The 18,742-nt window shown below is 36.4% G+C and overlaps 1 protein-coding gene across 5 annotated transcripts in view; it reads left to right on the top strand.

Annotated features, from left to right (window-relative positions):
* LOC149922218 (uncharacterized) overlaps nucleotides 1-18,742 on the top strand; it is a 168,070-nt gene that overhangs the window by 110,957 nt on the left and 38,371 nt on the right. The window lies entirely within an intron of this gene.

An 18,742-nucleotide genomic window follows, 5' to 3' on the forward strand; every position in this document is an offset into this window, starting at 1 on the left:
GGGTCCGTCCTCTCGAGATGGACAGGTTTAATGGTGAATCGTGTGCGGCCGAGTCGGTTGTTGGTTCTAATCATCGAAACGGATGGCCATTATTCAACGTATCGGGATTAGATTTGAGCGCGCCGTTTTTATTGAAAGGTAAATTGCTCTGCGATAAATCGGTTCTTTTTTGCCTATTATATTGATGTTCCAGACCTTCATGACGGTTTTATCGAAATCCCACCTGTATGAACGTAACTTTGAGCCATTTATAGATATTAACATGTGACGGAAATCGGTGAAGAGTCGGGAAATTTTAAAACGGGCTTAAAAGGTCAGGGAATTTTGAGAATTTGTACGACAGGGAAAGGTTATCTTGAAAATGCTATAAACAGGGTTCATACAAACATGGAAGTCAGTGAAAACCTGGAAATGTCAGTGAAATTTATTTAAAGCAAAAATGTCAGGGAAAATAATTATGAGAACTCCAAATTATGTGCAATTTGTTTTAGTATTACTGAAATTATTACTTAGTATTGAATTCATACGTTCAATACTGACTATAGTATATTAGAAAGTGTAACAGGAATGATTTTAACATTTTAGAGACCCCTGTTGTTTTAAAAAGTACGCCTGGAAAATATTCAAAACTACTCTGCAAAACCTGGAAATATCAGGGAAAATGGTTTTTGAAATATTGTATGAACCCTGTATAAAGGTAATTTTACTGTAGTTCTGTGATAAATTCCGTTATTTTTATTTAGTCCCTTAAAAAATTTGGTTATGTTTGAAACGTTGTAAAAACATTTTTGTTAAAAAAAAAGTATATTTATTATCTTTCGATGAAAAATTCCCAAGTAAGCCCTTTTCACTGAAAATTGAAACTCATTCGGAAGTAAAAATAACGGCTACTTGGGCTAAATAATAACGAATTATTGAATTGCACTATAACATTGACTATTTTAATCAGTAGCTATTAGCTTCGTCTCTAAGGGTAATATTTTGGCGATTTTGACCCCTAATCGAGTAATTATCACAATTACCTGGTAATAATTTCGCTAACGAATAGAATATTTAGTGTTTTAGTGTTCTGAAAGTCCTATTACGCAATTGCAAAAGTCAGGGAATTTAAAAATAGGCCTAAAAAGTCAGGGAATTTTAAGAATTTGTGAAAATTCAGGGAATTCAATTAATAATAATAATCAGCTAGGCTAATACCCAAGGCACCACCTTAGGTCTAAGTCATCAAGCGACTTTTGAAGCCTTTAATTCAGGTGGCCGGGTTACAATGTGTAGGAGGGTGGTGGCAAGCCCTGCATGCCACGCGAGCCAACAGCTCCCTACACTAACTATTACCGTTAACCTCAACAAGTTTTTATGGAAGGGGAAACCGAAGAGCTCGGGGGAAAACCCCTTAAACCAGTGGGGAAAGAACTTGCACTTTTTGAAGGTAATTTTTCTCTAAATCTTTGACAAATGATTATAATTTATCTCCTTGAAAGCTTAGCTAATTTTTTCATCATTGCAAACCTTTTTACTGAAATAAAAGTTATTTAAAATTTATTAACTTCTGATAAATTAGAATATAAAATACAAATTTGGCCCTCAAAATTCAGGGAAATCTGTTAAAATGGTCAGGGAATTTGAATCTCAAAATTTTGTGGCAACCCTGTAATACTATTAGTGTCATACTTATTCTAATATGTTACTTACGTTACAAAATATATCCGAGCTTACTTAATTTATACGAGCGTGTAGGGGTCGAAAATAAGGGTATTCACTAATTAAAATAATTATAAACAATTAGAAATAACTGTTTAAAAAGGTTGGTTTTCAACAGTAGATTGTATCCAAAATATTTCTTTCTACTGTGTATAATCTCGCCATCAGCCGACCTTAAAAAATAGTTTCGTTTCCCCGCCACTAGGGGGTAGTAGGGTAGCTTTTAAACTTTATTTGATGTAACCGATCGCAATGGATCCTCCAAAAAAGAGAGAGACACGAGAAAACAAGCTCTTTTACATCGTCGATAAAAATCTTCGAACAACAAACTTGGAGGAGCTGGTGTAAAAGGAACAAGCAGGCTCTGTAGCCGGCGTGCCACCGAATTTTGGAAGCTCGATAAAAGAAAGGAAAATAGAAAAGTATCTTCCCGATACAGCTGGAGGCTGCATTTCGCTCTCTATCGCTAACAATGGCCCGCGCCGCCTTCGAATCTATACCAAAACAAGCTGGCCCAAAGGCAAAACGTAGTCCGGTGCTTAAACATGTGGCTAGCGTAGTAGTAATTTTAATATTGAATTCAACTATTTTTATAATAAGCTATAACAGGGTTGCCACGCGTCAGGGAAATCAGGGAATTTAAAAATTGCTCTAAAAATCGTGAAAAGGTCGGGGAATTTTAAGAATTAGGGAAAAGGTCGAGGAATTTTAAGAATTGGGGAAAGGTCGGGGAATTTTAAGAATTGGGGAAAAGGTCGGGGAATTTTAAGAATTGGGGAAAAGGTCGGGGAATTTTAAGAATTGGGGAAAAGGTCGGGGAATTTTAAGAATTGGGGAAAAGGTCGGGGAATTTTAAGAATTGGGGAAAAGGTCGGGGAATTTTAAGAATTGGGGAAAAGGTCGGGGAATTTTAAGAATTGGGGAAAAGGTCGGGGAATTTTAAGAATTGGGGAAAAGGTCGGGGAATTTTAAGAATTGGGGAAAAGGTCGGGGAATTTTAAGAATTGGGGAAAAGGTCGGGGAATTTTAAGAATTGGGGAAAAGGTCGGGGAATTTTAAGAATTGGGGAAAAGGTCGGGGAATTTTAAGAATTGGGGAAAAGGTCGGGGAATTTTAAGAATTGGGGAAAAGGTCGGGGAATTTTAAGAATTGGGGAAAAGGTCGGGGAATTTTAAGAATTGGGGAAAAGGTCGGGGAATTTTAAGAATTGGGGAAAAGGTCGGGGAATTTTAAGAATTGGGGAAAAGGTCGGGGAATTTTAAGAATTGGGGAAAAGGTCGGGGAATTTTAAGAATTGGGGAAAAGGTCGGGGAATTTTAAGAATTGGGGAAAAGGTCGGGGAATTTTAAGAATTGGGGAAAAGGTCGGGGAATTTTAAGAATTGGGGAAAAGGTCGGGGAATTTTAAGAATTGGGGAAAAGGTCGGGGAATTTTAAGAATTGGGGAAAAGGTCGGGGAATTTTAAGAATTGGGGAAAAGGTCGGGGAATTTTAAGAATTGGGGAAAAGGTCGGGGAATTTTAAGAATTGGGGAAAAGGTCGGGGAATTTTAAGAATTGGGGAAAAGGTCGGGGAATTTTAAGAATTGGGGAAAAGGTCGGGGAATTTTAAGAATTGGGGAAAAGGTCGGGGAATTTTAAGAATTGGGGAAAAGGTCGGGGAATTTTAAGAATTGGGGAAAAGGTCGGGGAATTTTAAGAATTGGGGAAAAGGTCGGGGAATTTTAAGAATTGGGGAAAAGGTCGGGGAATTTTAAGAATTGGGGAAAAGGTCGGGGAATAACCCAAGGCACGACCTTAGGCCAAAGTCATCATGCGACTTTTAAAGCCATTAATTCAGGTGGCCGGGTTACAATGCGTAGGAGGGTGGTGACAAGCCCTTCATGCCACGCGAGCCAACAGCTCCCTACACTAACTAATTTTACTCTTGATCTATGGTAAATTCCGTTATTATTATTTAGATCTTTGAAAGGTTTTTTAACGTTGAAATAAATTTGCTACTGATATATAAGTTGATTAAATTTATTAACTTCTGGTAAATGTAAAGGTTAAAATGTCAGGGAAAATAACTTAAAATGGTCAGGGAAAACCGGGAATAATCAGGGAATTTTAATCTGAGAATATTATGGCAACCCTGTGTGATTAATAAGTTAAGTCTTAAAACAGTAACTTTAGAATTTAAATTAAGTTTAACTGGGTTCATACAGACCTGAAAAACCTTGAAAACTGGGAAATATCAGGGAACTAGTTGGTCGAGAGAAAATTCGAGGAAATATAGGAGGGTTCACAAAGCCTGCCCTAATTGTGTACAAATTTTCATCAATAAGTTTTCTTATTAAATATTTGGCCCAAGTCATCCAGCGACTTATAATGTCTTTTAAACAGCTGGCCGGGTTACAATGCGTAGGAGGGTAGTATCAAGCCCTTCATGCCACGCGAGCCAACAGCTGCCTACACTAACTATTACCGTTAACCTCAACAAGTTTTTAATGAGAAGGGGTCCCCCAATTCCAGTTACGAAACTAACAACTGTGTCAACTAAAATTAAATTTATGGAATGTCTCCGTTTATCAGAGTATAATTCAGGCGCCATCTATGAGGCGGCTTACTAAAAAGCGAAAGCTACCGCTAGAGGGGGCTAATGCTGCCCCATTCGATCGAAAGGGGGCGCTTTGGTTCGGAGAACGACTTTTTTTTAAGACCATAAATTCCCTGTGAAAAAGAATTCTTTATTAGGGGCTTCTTCTTGCCGCTCCAAAAATTCAGAAGTCAAGGTGGGGTCCTTATTAACGCCGGATTCGCCTCTTGAATATTGGGGCCATAAAAACAAGAAGTTTTTCGGATATTTTGGGACTTTTCGCCCGACACAGAACCCCCTTTTTCTCGGATATTTTCTTATAAAATGGGCCTATTGTAGACTAAATGTAATAGACGTTCATTTTTCAATGACCTTTTTTTTCTTAGTTTGTTAAAATCAAAGCTTAGAAGGAACTATTATTTGCTTTTTTTATTAAAGTTATTTCAAGAATTCATTCCGGTACCAAGAATAAGAGAATATTAGCATTTGGTACTATCCTGGCGATTGTACGAAAAAATGTCACTTAAAATCAAAAACAGACGAACTTTGGCGACCAAGTATTCCTTCCTGTTTACCTGAATGCATTCTTCTTTGTGACATCAGAATAAGTTTTAGTATGGTTTCAAGCTCATTTGAAATAATAATTTAAATAAATAAATGGACAGACATGAATTGCTTAAACCATAGGACATCCTTGAATCGCGTCAATAGCAATTTTCAACAAATACGGTGGCTGTCGTTGGTTATTATGGTTCTTAGGATACATTATGGAATTCAGCGAACTCAAAGGGAAAGATTTAATAGCTCCACAAACTTTCGTGTATATCGCTTATTTTAGGTCCTAACCGGATAGTTAAATAGAACTAAATCGGGAGGTATTATCGCGTACGGTATTGTACCAAATGAAGTCTGCTTTAAAAACCTATTTGATACAGTTTGACCGTTACCCGCGTGGTCCTTTTAAAAGTTGACGTAAGTTCGATTTCTCCATATAAAATTTCGTTCAAAAATGGGCGTTTCAACGACCACTCGAACCCGGACCGAAGTTAGCGATTCCGTTATAAAATTCCCGAACGCCAACTTTTTATATTTAATAAACGTTACGTTATCACGAAAAGTGAGGAAACTGCGCTGAAATTTGGCTCTTTCCCAGCTTAAAGTACACTATTAACACGAAAAGACTCGATTTTTATACAGGAAAAATCTGATTTAGGGACTATTTTTCCTCGCGTATGAATTAAAAGGGTTCTTTTCCTCCTTTGAAAGAAAGTATTAAAATGGCGTTCATTATTTTTTTAGTATAAATTATATAAATCCTTTCGAGTGTAATGGTTGACTCCATTTACCCCCCCCCCCCCCCAGGACCTGGTGGGTAGAAAAATAGGGGGGGGAGGACCTGGTTAAGTATTTGAATCGCTCCTTTTTTTGGCAAGGTTAGTTTCGGTCCCCCTGAGCTCATTCATCAACGTTTGATTTACAGAGCGCCAATTAATGGCGGGCTTTCATTTAATGAACTCTTATTATACAGGGTGCTTCAAAACGTTATGCAAAAATTTAAGGAGTTGTATGAGGTGAGTTGAGAAGTATGCCTGTTTTCCCCTCATTTTCCTACGATGAGCTCGGGTTATCGAGTAGTTGATTAGAAGCTGGTTTTATTCAAGTAATAACAATATTAAATTTAAAGGGAGTATAAAGTAACTTTCAATGCTGAAAATTATTGCTTTAATTTAAATGAACCACAGTTTCCACAGCGTTGTAGGTACCGTTTATAGCCCCCAAAAAAGTTGTAAAAACCTACTTCAAACTTTGAAGCAACGATGATAGAAAAAACAAATACTCGACGAGATTAGAGAGCAGCTTATTCGAGTAATCGGGTACCCGAATATACAATTTTTCGTACTTGGTAATCGACGAGTATTCTACAATTACTTATTCGAGGTTGGTCCGTAAATTTAATTGCTAAGATTATGAAAAGAAAAAAATAACGTTCACTTAACGACTGATTAGTTGGGATTTTATGTAATCTCGGTTCTTGTCTGTCTTTTACCTCTTTAAATTGATATTTCTATGTAATCGTGGTTAGTTCTTATGACAAGTTTTGGGAAAGCGTGTTTACATTTTTGGGTTATTGTTAATGTCCTTTCTTACTGCTACAGTCATTTGGTCTAATTTTTACCCATTATTAATCTGCTATTGTGATATGTCCTTTGCCCAAAATGATTGCCCCTTCTACAGTCGTTTACTCTAATGTGGACCAATTAATACGTTACTGTCCTGTACGAAAATTACTTTAAAATATCTACAGTCGTTTACTCTAATTTGGGCCAATTAATACGTTACTGTCCTGTACGAAAAATATTTTAAAATATCTACAGTCGTTTACTCTAATTTGGACCAATTAATGCGTTATTGTCCTGTACGAAAATTATTTTAAAATATCTACAGTCGTTTACTCTAATTTGGGCCAATTAATACGTTACTGTCCTGTACGAAAAATATTTTAAAATATCTACAGTCGTTTACTCTAATTTGGACCAATTAATACGTTACTGTCCTGTACGAAAAATATTTTAAAATATCTACAGTCGTTTACTCTAATTTGGACCAATTAATACGTTACTGTCCTGTACGAAAAATATTTTCCCATTTCTACAGTCGTTTGATCTAATATTACCCGAGCTCTAAGCAATGTCCAAGAAAACGTCTGTGAATTAGGGCTGTGCGTTTAGTGGTTTTAGGCAATCGAGTATCAAATTTCAGTTCATCGAGTAATCGAGTACTTGATTAAGGAAAAACTTTCTCTTATTCGAGTCGAGTAACTAAAAAATACCTCGAGTAATATTTTTAACGAGTCGGGTTATCGAGTACTTTATTAGAAGCTGGTTTTAATCCAGTAATAACAATATTAAATTTAAAAGGAGTATAAAGTAACTTTCAATGCTGAAAATTATTCCTTTAATTTAAATGAAATACAGTTTCCACAGCTTTGTAGGTACAGTTTATAGCCCCCAAAAAAGTTGTAAAAACCCTCTTTAAACTTCGAAGCAACGATGATAGAAAAAACTAATACTCGACGAGTTTAGAGAGCAGCTTATTCGAGTAATCGGGTACCCGAATATACAATTTTTGGTACTCGGTAATCGACGAGTATTCTACAATTTCTTATTCGAGGTTGAGTTCGAGTACTCGCTATAGCAGGCCTCCCAGAGTTCCTATAATTCCTATAAATTCATACAATTTCAATATGCTCCTATAATTTCCTATTTTCTCAAAATTGTTCGTATAAATTCCTATTTTTTCGAAATTTTCAAGTTTTTCTATAGCTATGTTCAGAAATACCTATAATTTTAAAAATAATGTATTAGAAAACAGCCTTAACGTTTGGGAAAAATTTGCCTTCTAATTAGAGCTTAGCTCTGGCTTAGGTCCGGTGTTCCCGAAAACATCAACGGTTGGGCTCCCAGAGTTCCTATAAATTTCTATAATTTCAATATACTCCTATAATTTCCTATTTTTTCAAAATTGTTCGTATTAATTCCTATTTTTAGCTAAAATGCTCCTATAAATTCCTATTTTTAGCTAAAATGCTCCTATAAATTCCTATTTTTAGCTAAAATGCTCCTATTAATTCCTATTTTTAGCTAAAATGCTCCTATAAATTCCTATTTTTAGCTAAAATGCTCCTATAAATTCCTATTTTTTGGCTAAAGTTCCTATAAATTCCTATATTTTCTATGAAATTTCCTATAATTCCTATAATATTTTTAAAAAAATCGCTGGGAGCCCTGCTATAGTGGCAACGTAAAAATAAATTGTAATACCTTAATTAAAATAATAAACAGAAATGTAATACTCTACAAATACTTAATCGAGTTCGAGTATTCGACCTCAAAAAAGGCCGAATAATCGATGGTGTTAGAGTACTCGCACAGCCCTGCTGGGAATAGCCAATCTGGTAGGCCCAAAATAAGCGTGCATAAAAATGGGACTTCGAAATATCATTGTGAAGGAAAAAAGGCCAATGTATAATTCCCCTCACAAGCGTATCCGAAAATAATTATTTGGTGTCCCTCCTTTGAGCATTTTCTCAAATAGATTGGGGGCCGACCGGAGGGGATAGAAGGCACTGTTTTTATTTTGGCAAACTCCCGAATCTCATTTTTGCGTAAGAAAATAAAGCAAACGCATCAGAAGTGCCTTTCGACGACCATCTTCACGCGGCGTACCCCAAAATAAAACAACCTAGATCAGTCTGCGCTGGCTAAAACGTATATCAATTCCACCCCCCCCCCCTTATTTAAGAAAAGCGACTGAGAAATATAAAAACTCAGCGACGGGGTTGGTTTCTTAGGCAGGCGATAGTAGTTATTTCTCCATCCAGGCGAGAACGTGGCGCGCGGCCTCGATTTATTCACTTCTTCCTGCCTACGACTGTTTCCGCGCGTTCTTACAAATAAACAAGCTGGTCATCGGGTGGTATAAGTTTCCCCTCCTCTAGAGCCTAGCGCCGCCGATCCAACGCCGCCGTCGCCGATATTTTCTCTGGTGCCGATCCGCCGCCGCCGCCGACTCATTTACATTTCTGCGCGCCGCCGACGCCGCCGACCTTTTTGGGATTTTCTAAATAACTTTTTTTTTCGTTCAAAAACATTTTGGAATTATTTATTCAAAATATTCAACAGAGGGGATAAACGTTTGCCACACCGCCGCCGAGGCCTGGGTTCATACAGACCTGGAAAACCTGGAAATATCAGGGAATTTGATTGTCGACAGAAAACTCTGGGAAATATCAGAGAATTTGATTGTCGACAGAAAACTGGGAAATATCAGGGAATTTGATTGTCGACAGAAAACTCTGGGAAATATCAGAATTTGATTGTCGACAGAAAACTGGGAAATATAAGGGAATTTGATTGTCGACAGAAAACTCTGGGAAATATCAGAGAATTTGATTGTCGACAGAAAACTGGGAAATATAAGGGAATTTGATTGTCGACAGAAAACTCTGGGAAATATCAGAGAATTTGATTGTCGACAGAAAACTGGGAAATATAAGGGAATTTGATTGTCGACAGAAAACTCTGGGAAATATCAGGGAATTTGATTGTCGACAGAAAGTTCTGGGAAATATCAGGGAATTTGATTGTCGACAGAAAACTCTGGGAAATATCAGAGAATTTGATTGTCGACAGAAAACTCTGGGAAATATCAGGGAATTTGATTGTCGACAGAAAACTCTGGGAAATATCAGGGAATTTGATTGTCGACAGAAAACTCTGGGAAATATCAGGGAATTTGATTGTTGACAGAAAACTCTGGGAAATATCAGGGAATTTGATTGTTGACAGAAAACTCTGGGAAATATCAGGGAATTTGATTGTTGACAGAAAACTCTGGGAAATATCAGGGAATTTGATTGTCGACAGAAAACTCTGGGAAATATCAGGGAATTTGATTGTTGACAGAAAACTCTGGGAAATATCAGGGAATTTGATTGTTGACAGAAAACTCTGGGAAATATCAGGGAATTTGATTGTTGACAGAAAACTCTGGGAAATATCAGGGAATTTGATTGTCGACAGAAAACTCTGGGAAATATCAGGGAATTTGATTGTCGACAGAAAGTTCTGGGAAATATCAGGGAATTTGATTGTCGACAGAAAACTCTGGGAAATATCAGAGAATTTGATTGTCGACAGAAAACTCTGGGAAATATCAGGGAATTTGATTGTCGACAGAAAACTCTGGGAAATATCAGGGAATTTGATTGTCGACAGAAAACTGGGAAATATCAGGGAATTTGATTGTCGACAGAAAACTCTGGGAAATATCAGAATTTGATTGTCGACAGAAAACTGGGAAATATAAGGGAATTTGATTGTCGACAGAAAACTCTGGGAAATATCAGAGAATTTGATTGTCGACAGAAAACTGGGAAATATAAGGGAATTTGATTGTCGACAGAAAACTCTGGGAAATATCAGAGAATTTGATTGTCGACAGAAAACTGGGAAATATAAGGGAATTTGATTGTCGACAGAAAACTCTGGGAAATATCAGGGAATTTGATTGTCGACAGAAAGTTCTGGGAAATATCAGGGAATTTGATTGTCGACAGAAAACTCTGGGAAATATCAGAGAATTTGATTGTCGACAGAAAACTCTGGGAAATATCAGGGAATTTGATTGTCGACAGAAAACTCTGGGAAATATCAGGGAATTTGATTGTCGACAGAAAACTCTGGGAAATATCAGGGAATTTGATTGTTGACAGAAAACTCTGGGAAATATCAGGGAATTTGATTGTTGACAGAAAACTCTGGGAAATATCAGGGAATTTGATTGTCGACAGAAAACTCTGGGAAATATCAGGGAATTTGATTGTCGACAGAAAGTTCTGGGAAATATCAGGGAATTTGATTGTCGACAGAAAACTCTGGGAAATATCAGAGAATTTGATTGTCGACAGAAAACTCTGGGAAATATCAGGGAATTTGATTGTTGACAGAAAACTCTGGGAAATATCAGGGAATTTGATTGTCGACAGAAAACTCTGGGAAATATCAGGGAATTTGATTGTCGACAGAAAACTCTGGGAAATATCAGGGAATTTGATTGTCGACAGAAAACTCTGGGAAATATCAGGGAATTTGATTGTCGACAGAAAACTCTGGGAAATATCAGGGAATTTGATTGTCGACAGAAAACTCTGGGAAATATCAGGGAATTTGATTGTCGACAGAAAACTGGGAAATATCAGAGAATTTGATTGTCGACAGAAAACTCTGGGAAATATCAGAGAATTTGATTGTCGACAGAAAACTCTGGGAAATATCAGAGAATTTGATTGTCGACAGAAAACTCTGGGAAATATCAGGGAATTTGATTGTCGACAGAAAACTCTGGGAAATATCAGGGAATTTGATTGTCGACAGAAAACTCTGGGAAATATCAGGGAATTTGATTGTCGACAGAAAACTCTGGGAAATATCAGGGAATTTGATTGTCGACAGAAAACTCTGGGAAATATCAGGGAATTTGATTGTCGACAGAAAACTCTGGGAAATATCAGGGAATTTGATTGTCGACAGAAAACTCTGGGAAATATCAGGGAATTTGATTGTCGACAGAAAACTCTGGGAAATATCAGGGAATTTGATTGTCGACAGAAAACTCTGGGAAATATCAGGGAATTTGATTGTCGACAGAAAACTCTGGGAAATATCAGGGAATTTGATTGTCGACAGAAAACTCTGGGAAATATCAGGGAATTTGATTGTCGACAGAAAACTCTGGGAAATATCAGGGAATTTGATTGTCGACAGAAAACTCTGGGAAATATCAGGGAATTTGATTGTCGACAGAAAACTCTGGGAAATATCAGGGAATTTGATTGTTGACAGAAAACTCTGGGAAATATCAGGGAATTTGATTGTCGACAGAAAACTCTGGGAAATATCAGGGAATTTGATTGTCGACAGAAAACTCTGGGAAATATCAGGGAATTTGATTGTCGACAGAAAACTCTGGGAAATATCAGGGAATTTGATTGTCGACAGAAAACTCTGGGAAATATCAGAGAATTTGATTGTCGACAGAAAACTCTGGGAAATATCAGGGAATTTTATTGTCGACAGAAAACTCTGGGGAATATCAGTGAATTTTATTGTCGACAGAAAACTCTGGGAAATATCAGATAATTTGATTGTCGACAGAAAACTCTGGGAAATATCAGGGAATTTGATTGTCGACAGAAAACTCTGGGAAATATCAGGGAATTTGATTTTCGACAGAAAACTCTGGGAAATATCAGGGAATTTGATTGTCGACAGAAAACTCTGGGAAATATCAGGGAATTTGATTGTCGACAGAAAACTCTGGGAAATATCAGGGAATTTGATTGTCGACAGAAAACTCTGGGAAATATCAGGGAATTTGATTGTCGACAGAAAACTCTGGGAAATATCAGGGAATTTGATTGTTGACAGAAAACTCTGGGAAATATCAGGGAATTTGATTGTCGACAGAAAACTCTGGGAAATATCAGGGAAGTTGATTGTCGACAGAAAACTCTGGGAAATATCAGGGAATTTGATTGTCGACAGAAAACTCTGGGAAATATCAGGGAATTTGATTGTCGACAGAAAACTCTGGGAAATATCAGGGAATTTGATTGTCGACAGAAAACTCTGGGAAATATCAGAGAATTTGATTGTCGACAGAAAACTCTGGGAAATATCAGAGAATTTGATTGTCGACAGAAAACTCTGGGAAATATCAGGGAATTTTATTGTCGACAGAAAACTCTGGGGAATATCAGTGAATTTTATTGTCGACAGAAAACTCTGGGAAATATCAGATAATTTGATTGTCGACAGAAAACTCTGGGAAATATCAGGGAATTTGATTGTCGACAGAAAACTCTGGGAAATATCAGGGAAATTCCAATATTTTCGTAAAAATCAGGGAAATTCATCCAGCCCTAATTATTGCAAATTTACTAAGTTTTTAAAGATTTCTTTTATACTATAATATTGAACCAATTTAACTTAAATGCCAATCATGAAATGAATTACTCTATAAATCTTACTTTTATTTTATCTTTCACCTGGATAAATCTGGGAAATATTAGTGATAAAACCTGGAAATATCAGGGAAATCGAGTATCCAATTGCTGTACGAACCCTGCGAGGCGTGCTACGCCGCCTCCGCGCTGACCCAAATCAAATCCACGCTATACTCTACGCTCCTCTCGGTAAGAGACAAAAAAAAATTAAGAGAAGTGCTAATATAACCGCTTCAAAAAGAACTAACAGATTAGTGCTAATTTAACACCTAAAAAAACAGTGTAAAGAGATTAAGGAAATTTTCACCTCAAAAACGCTGTCACCCACCAGATGTCGGTTTTTCTTATCTTTGTAAATATAATATTTATCTGCGTAATGTATTGCTTGATTTTCTTCAAATCTGAATGCGCAAACACATTTTACAGAATTAAATGTTTTAATGTGAGAAAAGATTGGGTTTTAGAGAGCTCGCCAACTCTACGGGATTAGTCTATTTGAGACTTTTGAGTCATAATTTTCTGATTGGTTCTACTTATCTAGTTCATAGCAGCTGTTTATATTTTGCGCTACAACCTACAGGGTTGCCATACGTCAGGGAATTTAAAAATTGCCGAAAAAGTCGGGGAATTTTAAGAATTTGTAAAAGGACAGGGAATTGGATTTTCTCTTGATACTTTTTAAAGGTAAATTTACTATAGATCTATGACAAATTCTTTGATTATAATTTATCCCTTTGATAGTTTTTCTAATTTTTTCAACATTGCTATAACGTTTTTACTGAAATGTAAGTCATTTTAATTTATTAACTTCTAATAAATATAAATATATAAAAATATAAAATAAAAATTTTGGCTTTTAAAAGTCAGGGCAAATCTCTTAAAATGATCAGGGAGAATAGTCAGGGAATTTTAATCTGAAAATTTTGTGGCAACCGTGACCTAGAAGACCCGATTGCATAAGTTTCACCGTGGTTGTTAAAAAGGCGCGAAGAAAAACTGAAGTCATTCTTATATTGTAAAATCGGATTTACTAACTGCTGGTTTTTATAATCGGCGTATTTTTTTAAATATACATATAATGGGTTTATGTACACTATTCACGGTAGATTTGGGGCCTAAAGAGAGTCTGTAGCAGTCCGCCAGATGGAATAATTCTCCTCCCACTAAGTTAGCGGGAACTATGTAACTCCACTTTGGAAGAAGAAACGATTTAGAACGGAAAATTTAAAATAAATAATGAATTCGGGGGGAGGGAAAGAAAATAATGCCTAGAACGTCGTAGTCGTATCCCCCCCATGAAATATTTGGCGCGTTACGGGCCTTTGAATCTCCGCGAATTGCAGGCGCACGCGACGGATTGAAATGGCTTTTCGGTAAAATGCTACTAAAAATAGAATATTTCAACGGGTCTCCTCCCAGCCAGTTAGAAAAACCCTGTAGACGCGAATCCCCTTCTATTCAAATAGCTATTATCATTCGAATGTCTCCCGATTTCTCGCTCAGCCGGTCCAGCTTCCTGTTGTCAATTGGCTGCGCTCCTAGCGAAGTATGCTTTTGCTACCAATTTTAGAGTCTATCACATTAAAAAAAATTTAAAATTATAACTTTAATATTTTTTAAAAATTCCTGAAAATGGTAATTTAATAATATTTAAAAAAAAAATTCGTATCTGATAATTTAATATTTTACAAAATTTTTGGGTGTGAAAGTTTAATATTTTACAAAGCTTTTCTAATATTGTAATTTAATAATACTTTTTTTTAAATTTCGAATTTGATATTTTAATATTATACAAATTTTTTGGGTCTGAAAATTAAAAATTCTACAATCTTTTCGCGTCTGAATATTAAAAGTTCTACAATCTTATCTGGTCTTAAATTTTAATCGGAAAATTTAATATTTTCTATATTTACGAGTATGAAAATATTAAGCGATCTGATAATTTAATATAACTATTTGGGGCCTGATAAATTTATTTTTAAAATTCTTGACTTCTTTTATTTAATAAGTTTTTGAATAATTTAATTTAAATAAATTAATTTTGAATCCGATATTTTAATATTTTACATTTTAACTTAATATCAGTTTCGAGTGCGATCATTATTCAAAATTTTAAATCTGAAAACGAAGTAATTTTCCAAATTTTCGAAAACTTTAATTTAATATTTTTTCGAACTTTCGATTCTGATAACTAAATCTTTTTTCAACATTTTCGACCCGGAAAAATTAACAATTTCTTTAAAACAATTCCAATCTGATAATTTAACCAATTAATTTATCGCGATCCATCCTTACAAACGCCTTAATTACCAAATCAGAATTAACTTTAAATCCCTCTAGATAATGCTTTAGTCCCATTCGACCGAAGGCGGTTTTTGAGGTGTCCCATTCGACCGAATTCCGCCGAAACGTGCGGTTTTTATGTGTCCCATTCGACCGAACGCTGCTATATAAATTGGCTTTTGCTATGTTTTCAATTTAGTTACTGAACCAAAACTGAAATAGTAAACTTAACCAACTCTAACCTAACCTAACCTAACCTAACCTAACCTAAACATGGATCTTCGATAGTACATACCTTATAAATAAAATACCAAATCACCCCGCCAATTGGGCTACATTTTAAAATTATTTCGGTCGAATGGCCTAACCTAAACATGGATCTTCGATAGTACATACCTTATAAATAAAATACCAAATCACCCCGCCAATTGGGCTACATTTTAAAATTCTTTCGGTCGAATGGGATTTCGGTCGAATGGGAATAAACGCTAAATAATAGTGGGAATTTAAAATAATACGAGACTGTAACCCCGACAATTTGGGCTTCGACCAAAAATGTTTAAAGAGTGGAATCGGGGATTGTAAGAGGCAGGAACGGACGAGCATCGCCCAACGCTCGCAGATGTAGCGAGACGTTGGGCGCCTGATACTTTGTTATTTCAGTCATTTCGCATTTTGCACGGCCAGAAACATTATTTCAGAAAGATTATATATTTATTCCCTCTTCTCGTTTTCGCTCGTTTACAGTGTTTTGAAATATCCCCCTTTTGACGGTGGCAGGAAACCGGTCTCAGTTCGCGTGCCCTATTCGGATCTAAGAAACTTGTTTACTTTATTGCAAATCTCTTCGTCGTTGTAGGAGGACCTTCGCTTTATAATCAATAAGAACTTTCAACAAGTTATCGTTCACAGTCCCCCTCCGCGCCGTTTGTTGACGATTTCCCGAGCCTCTACCTTTCGACAAACCTATTACTTTATTTATATTTTACAAATCCAGGTAATTTGAGATTGCCTTTCACGCTTACGGATAATTTCAATGGGAAAAATAGAAGAACTAATTTAATTAAAGGTTTACTTTAGGGGCGTTCGAAGTACCCGATTTTCGAAAACCAATTAGTTTATCCACCAGGGTTGCCCAACTAATTGAGTGTGAAATTTGTATTGTCAGAAGTAAATGAACCGTAGTTAAGTTATCAGACCGCTATCTCTCTCATACCATATGTAAAATAATCACTCGTAAGTATGCCAAAAAAGCATTTTCTTTAATGAAACCTTGTTCACGGGATATGACGTAAATTACGTCACTTTCAGCTCAGTGACGAAAAACGCGTCATCAGCTTTACTGATGGAAAACTGAATTTATTTAGGAATTCCGCGTGCGTTTGTAACTTTAACAATCTATAGTTTAGCTCGGGCCTCGCGATCATACAATTTCGTTTCCATGGTAACCATTTCAATAGCGCGAGGATTTTAAGAATTTTTGCATTTTTGGGTCTCCGTGTGAAACAAGGTCTCATTGAATTTATTTATATGGAAATGTTATACAGAGGCACACTTATGAGTAATTATGTTACATATGCTCATACTAAGCACACTTTCCATATGAGATCTCCCTTTAATCGACGTTTTCAAATTTCGCGCCTGCATATCTCCACTATCACCATCTATCGACTAGTAGGTGTATATCGGATGTGGATACCCACAATTCCCTGGTGCAATTTTTGGCGGGAACGAAAGGGGGTGGAACTCCGATGGATTTTCATCTCCCCACGTTAAGGAAAATGCCTTTTAAAATTTTGGCCCTCTCCCATAACTTCGGTTCATTTACTTCTGGTATTGTGCACAGTAGTTTGTACACTTTTTGGGAGACTATTTGTTGTACAACATTCTGGACTGATCTATCAAACCATTAATATTCTAAAGAGTTATATTTAGATAATTCGTTACGTCGAAACAAAACCTTTGACCTTTGCTTCTTGTTTTGATACATTTCAAAGAAATAATTTCCGTATTAAAATTTTTGTGGCGTACATATTATTAAAATTACGACTTGGAGAATCTTACAACAATGTTTTAATATGATCATCATTGTTGTAAGATAATAATAATAATATGCACGACACAAAAATTTAAAAATAATTGCATATTCTTAGTTGAACCAATAAAATTCTATAACTTCTGAACCGCAAGTTTTTATAGTTCACGTTTTCGTATTGGTGTTACTATTGTTAGCTTAGGTGTGTGGTATACTTGTTGGCGTACCATACTGTACGTGTGCCATTGGCGTACCATACGGTAAAGCAAATCGATGTGATATTCTGGTTAACTTTGACAAACTCTTCTTTAACGCGAAACCCATATTAAATTTACGCTTGGACGTTATGCCTTAGGTTCGAAGATGTCTGGGTCAATTAAATATTATGTACTCCTATTGTTAACAACTGTTGGTTTCTTTACTCTTGTTCCGGGATTTAGGAGTAGGTTAAGAAGAGTAAGGCTATGACGTCATTTCCCTTCGATTCTGTGGTGGCGAATAGTTTGATTCGGGGTAAAAATGTTTTTCCAAAATGGCTGCCTGTGGCCTTTACAGCAGATAAATTTTGGCTAGCAGATGACAAAATCCGATTTACTCCCTTACACCTCCTTTTTAGAAGGAGTAAAAAGAGTAGCCTTAATACTCCGGAACAAGCGACTAGTTTATGGGATGGAGTAATTCTCATCCCGGAACAGGCGTTTTGGGATAGAGTACAATTTTAGCCCTTCATGCCACGCGAGCCAACGGCTGCCTACTCTTATTATTACCGTTAACCTCAACAAGGGTTTATGGAAAGGGGACACCGAAGAACTCGGGGGTAAAACCCCTAAACTCAACGCAGAAGGAGTTGTCCCGAGTTTTAACCCATTACAAGTCGCTAGAATCTTTAGAGAACTCTCAAACGTAACGCGGATGGAGCTTATTTGCGGCAGGGTTGCCACAGTACCAGGAAAACCTGGAATTCTGGGAAAAGTCAGGGAATTTGAATAAGAGTATAAAAATCAGGGAAAAGTCGGAATTTTAAAAATTAGTCTAAAATCAGGGAAATGTCAGGGAACTTGAATATGGGTCTAAAAATCAGGGAAAAGTCGGGGAATTTTTCAAATTGGTCTAAAAATCAGGGAAATGTCAGGGAATTTGAATATGGGTCTAAAAATCAGGGAAAAGTCAGGGAATTTTTCAAATTGGTCTAAAAATCAGGGAAATGTCAGGGAATTTGAATATGGGTCTAAAAATCAGGGAAAAGTCAGGGAATTTAATTTCGGTTGCAAATAGGAAACTTTTACTAAAATATAGGTTAAAAAATACAAAATCTTAGCCCAAAATAAGTCAGCGAAAATCTCCGGAGATGGCCAAGGAAAACCTGGAAAAGTCGGGGAATTGTATTATGAAAAAACTGTGACATCCCTGCATTGAAAATGTACAAAATACACTAAAAATGTGAACTAATTATAATTTCCGAACACTATTTTCTTACTTTTGGGGAAAGTAACTAGACTTAGCTTCAGCACCGCGTACACGCGTGGGTGTTTCTGGTATTTGACCATCATAACAGATCCGAAATAAGGCTTCGCGGGAATC

Source organism: Leiobunum rupestre, chromosome 11 (assembly GCF_980474605.1).
Source record: "Leiobunum rupestre chromosome 11, qqLeiRupe1.1.hap1, whole genome shotgun sequence".
Taxonomy (NCBI): Eukaryota; Metazoa; Arthropoda; class Arachnida; order Opiliones; family Sclerosomatidae; genus Leiobunum; species Leiobunum rupestre.